The sequence below is a fragment of the Alosa alosa genome, chromosome 5, assembly GCF_017589495.1.
Source record: "Alosa alosa isolate M-15738 ecotype Scorff River chromosome 5, AALO_Geno_1.1, whole genome shotgun sequence".
NCBI classification, from domain to species: Eukaryota; Metazoa; Chordata; class Actinopteri; order Clupeiformes; family Clupeidae; genus Alosa; species Alosa alosa.
The window spans coordinates 29,031,433-29,036,432 of NC_063193.1; the positions used below are offsets into that span (position 1 = coordinate 29,031,433).

Sequence of the window (5,000 nt, forward strand, 5' to 3'; positions counted from 1 at the left end):
TTCCTCATTCTCTCAATGCAGCTTCATGCCTGAGATTACAGCTGCTTTTTCTGTTTCTCTATCTCTTTCCATCTCTCCATCACTGACGGCTCTCTCTCCCTCTGTATGTGTGCATGACTTCCCACTTGATATGTGCAGGCTGGTCATCGTGCATGCAAGGGAATCCTTGCACCATCAACAACACACACCCTCTTCTGCAAAACAACTAGTGTCTTCTGGTGGCAACTGATAAGGCGTATCTGGAACTCACACTCACTGTGTGTGTGTGTGTGCGCGTGTGCGTGTTTAATCAGAGACCAACTCGTGACCGGATGCCCCAGTGTGTACAGAGGCCCATTCCAGCATGCTGGCAGCAGGTTAAGCATCTTAACATCTCGTCAGCGCTCATGACGACACACAAGCCAACACTACAGCCACGCTGGCTGGCTGCTCAACCTACAGGACCAACATGCTAGTATTCTCAATGACGCTAGTATTCTCAATGACATTCAGCCAAAATGCTAGTATTCTCAATGACATTCAGCCAAAATGCTAGTCTTCTCAGTGTCTTTCAGCCAAAATGCTAGTCTTCTCAGTGTCTTTCAGCCAAAATGCTAGTCTTCTCAATGACATTCAGCCAAAATGCTAGTCTTCTCAGTGTCTTTCAGCCAAAATGCTAGTCTTCTCAGTGTCTTTCAGCCAAAATGCTAGTCTTCTCAGTGTCTTTCAGCCAAAATGCTAGTCTTGTCAGTGCCATTCAGAGGGGGGTTCCTAGGAGGTGGTTTACCCCTATCGTCCTCACTTTCTCTTTCAGTTACTGTTCTCGTTCTTGGTGTGAACTGGCCTTGAGACATAAACAGATGATTCCTGCGGCTTTGTTCTGCTGCTTTATAGAACAAAACTATAAAGCAAAGATTCTAGAACAGAGCTCCGCTCTAGAATCTTTGCTATAAAGCTCCTCTATTTGGAGGTTTACAACATACCTTAAAATACCCCCCTTGGTAAATGAAAATATTGTAGCTGGAAACTCCATGTTGTGTGCCGTTTGAGAACAGTGCTGGGGTGATCATTACAAACAAGCCTCTGTTCACAGGGATGAGTCTGACGCTTTCAACACCAAAACAATTCAAACAAAAAAGGCAAACAAACAACAACAGACTTGCTCTGTGCGCGGGTGGGGAGATAGACTTTCCCGAAAAATGCTCGGTTTACAGTGGAAGCAATGGCTTCATTTGTGAAGGAGTGGAAACCATCCAGTCAGTCTCAGGTGCTCAGGTATTCCGCTCATAATGACAGAAGGTCAGTCTGTACCTCCCTCCTGCCTCGCCTGTATGACAGAGCATCTGCCTGCCAAAAGTCTGCCACTGAAAACCCAACCAAACCAGACCTAAAAACAAAATACCAGACAAATGGCTAGATAGCAGTGACTCTGCTCTCACAGCTCAATCTGAGAGCTTTTCAATACTCTGTGTCCGCATGGGTGCACCCATGCCTGCCTTCCCTGCAAACAAGGTTACCTTATGTGGCCTCTCTGACTGGGACATGTACATACGGCTTTGGCATGACCACACTGTTGAATTTTAACTTGTAAAGAGCTGAATGCCTTCCTTGTGACTAGCATTTTAGCATGGTGCAACAAAGCCACAGTGGAATTAAATATAAGCATTGCATGCAGTAAATCGTGGTGGCATGTGACTTTTAGTGACTGCACAAATCAGTATCTAGTTTGACACACTTGTTACTGCATGCAGTCCTGACTATAAGGATGATTTAGGGCGTATACAATGAGATGCAGTGCAGACTGTCTGTGCTGATGAGAGGAATAACGTTACAATAAATGTTTTGATATCAGAATAGCTGAAGGTCTACGAACGCTCGATATGAACTGCACTCTAACAAGCGAAGAAGCGATAATAAACATGTGAATTGCATACTTAATTTGCGAGTTCCACGCAATCAAGCTCCAATCAAGCTTGCGAGGTATCGGGAAGCTAATGTTTACTAGTCGGCTCTGGTTGCACTGCTACCAAACAAGTAAAACACGTAAGGCTAGTTAGTGGCTAGTGCAACATTTCTAAACTGTTTTGGGTAACAATAATATCACTGTTTTTAACAAACGTCAAAATAAACCTTAGCAGACAGTTTTCTATTTATAACAGCAAGTTGGCAGGTCGATTTCAAAAGTTCATTCATATTAGTAAATCCAGAGATCTTCTAACTCGATAGCTAGCCAGCTAGCGGATTCTTGCCAGCTGACTGGGCAACAGTTCAAGCTAACTGTATAACTTATCTGATAAGCTAGCCACATAGAAATACCATAACGTTCCATGTCAAAATATTTCCTGAATCATAACATTAAGCCTCTTACGGTTTCACAAATAGCATGACACCCAACAAGCTGTGCAAGTCATTTCAACCACCGTATGTTTTGAACAGTTCTATTTCGACCTAACCCAGCGATAGCTGTCAACACTATGATAGCACAAATAGTGAAACGTTAGAGCAAACTGTTCAGCGTTTCCAGCTAGCTTCTAACTGGCTAACATCAGCTAACTGTTATACGGTGCAATTTATCTAGATCTATCATAGCTTTGTTGCTGTTCAGTAGCCAGGGGTAAATTAGGTAGCCGTGACAACTATCGTGAGAATACACCTCCAGCACTAACTTACAAGAATATCTGCAGTGTTTGTCGGTACCTTCCTCTTCCCCCGGTTCTTTCACCTCCTCCCTTGAGCGGGCCTGCTTTGATACTAAAGCTAACTAGCGGGCTAACTAACGGAGTAGGTTGTGTTTTTGTTGTTGTTATGCGATAGAGGGCGGACCCCTAAGCACAGGCCTGAGTCGCGCCAACACAGCAAAGCAATAACTCAACAGGCGTACAAACCTTAGAAGAAGCTCTAGAAGAGAACGAACATGTAGGGGATAGAGTATTCTTTCATCCGGCTTTAAACAAACTGCAAATAAGCGACACAAACAGATATTCAGATCCATTTGCAGTCCTACTCCGTCCCACCGTAGACTCTGCCCGTCATCGCCGCGTTTCAACCACAGACTGCGCATGTGACGTAGCACGTAATGACAGAATGTTGCGTAATCACGTTTGGTCTTTGCCTCTTGATGGGGGAGGGGTAGATATTTGAATATCATGTTCTGTAGAATAGCAAGAAGTCAGTTAGAAAGTGTAGCCTATCATTCATTTCACATGGGAAGAGGAACAAAAGGTCAAACTTAAAAGTTCAACACATTTTTAAGAATATCTAAACTAGTCAAGAAGACTAAAATGTGGATAAAACATAATTTTTTTCATTTTAATTGTATATAGTGTTGCACTGTTTAAAGCTATGCCATGGCTGAGAGGTAATGAAGAAACAGAAACACAAAGGGTCACATAGTAATCCATTCAACGATGGCCTGGGACGTGTGATTAAAAGACATGTAATATTTATTTGAGCTTTTTTGAAACCAAAGTTTAAAGTGCTCTGACATTTGCAGTATTAAGAGAAATGAGTCATCAGGGAATTTCAGCACTATTCACAGGAGGATGATATGACAGGCATGAGCAAAGAAAATGGGCTTTAAATGCATGCCCTATCTATCAACATTACCGGGACAATGCGAGTCTCTCTAAACACCTCTTTTCTCTCTTCAGCCACACTTCATGTTAGTCATCATGATATGCAATGCAGTGCAACAAACTATACTGTTCAGAGAATTCGGTGCTTGGTCAACATACCATTTCAGTTATATTTTCATAACTTGATCAAAAACAGTGCATCTTTCTCAAAATATGAATGCTGTCATGGGAACCTGACGGAGCCAATGATAAAGTGATGTGCACATGAGGTGTCCCATAATACCCCACAGCATATACCAGTTTTAACTTCCTGACCACATCAAACAGACCAGCTGGAGCTGCACTCTTTTGTGCATAAAGTGGGTGGACTGGGACAGGTCAGGTAACTAGGTAAAGCTGTGTGCGTGTGTGTGTGTGTGTGTGTGTGTGTGTGTGTGTGTGTGTGTATCTCACCCACATCACATCTGAGACATGCAAGGAATTCCAGGCTGAGGGGGAAAAAAACCCTGAGATCTTGGCCAAAGATGGTGAGAAGAGGAGAGCTTAACCCTTCCATGTCCACTCCATGCTCACCGGCCATCTTCACAAAGTCACATGCAAGTTCCATACAAAGAAATATATGAACGAGACATACGGAAAGAGAAAAAAAAAACTTTATTGAGGACCACGGACTTGAATAAAAATGAATGTCACAAATATCACCAACACAAGCAGTGAAACGAGTGAGAAACAGTGAAAGAGTTCTGTTGGTTATGCACATCATGTGATGACAAGATTTCCTCATTCCGTAGAAATCCAGTGAAGTGACTGCTCTGTGAGGAGAGCCCATAAAGTGAAATTAGCAGATCTCTTCTCATAAACATTGTCTTTGAGACATTTTATTTCTTTTAAGATCTCTGTTGAGAAAAACAAACAAACAAACAAACAAATGAAAAGTTCTGTTCGGATAAATACTTGACCCCAGTTCCTAAATGAAAAAAGAACATATTCTACATACACACAAATCTGTGCCTAAAGTGTGAATGCAACATTTTCAAGAAATGTCTGTGGTTTCGCAACGGTGTTTTTCTCTTCAAAGGTATAATACACATCTAAAATTGTTCTGTTACTCAAGCCTCCCTTGGCAGTGCCATATGTGTTTGTGATATAAACAAAAATCTCTTGATTCTCCGATATGGAGGTATACCGCACTGGAAACGTTAGTGGTCATGTCTTGTTCATCTCAAAAGCATACTCAGTTAGTCTATCTATAGGGTATACTGCCTGACTTCCTGCTTTTTTTATCCAGTGCACTTTTATTCAAGACCATATGGAATTCAGTCATATAAACAAAGACATAGAATCATTCAATGCTCACAAAATGCTGTGGTCATTTGATTACATGTTCACTGAGAAATACTCGTATACGAATGAGCAATGTCCAGTAAGTCTGAGCTGCAAACGAGA

At 42.0% G+C, this 5,000-nt stretch overlaps 2 protein-coding genes across 3 annotated transcripts in view; both read right to left on the reverse strand.

The window, feature by feature from the left end:
* The window catches only part of mtmr3 (myotubularin related protein 3), a 39,793-nt gene extending 36,773 nt beyond the window's left edge, over positions 1-3,020 (reverse strand). Inside the window, 1 exon segment of the mRNA XM_048243513.1 lies at positions 2,865-3,020. The gene's annotated coding sequence lies outside the window, so the exon portion shown is untranslated.
* LOC125294633 (tripartite motif-containing protein 16-like) overlaps positions 1-5,000 on the reverse strand; it is a 587,664-nt gene that overhangs the window by 351,147 nt on the left and 231,517 nt on the right. The gene's annotated exons all lie outside the window — the stretch shown is intronic.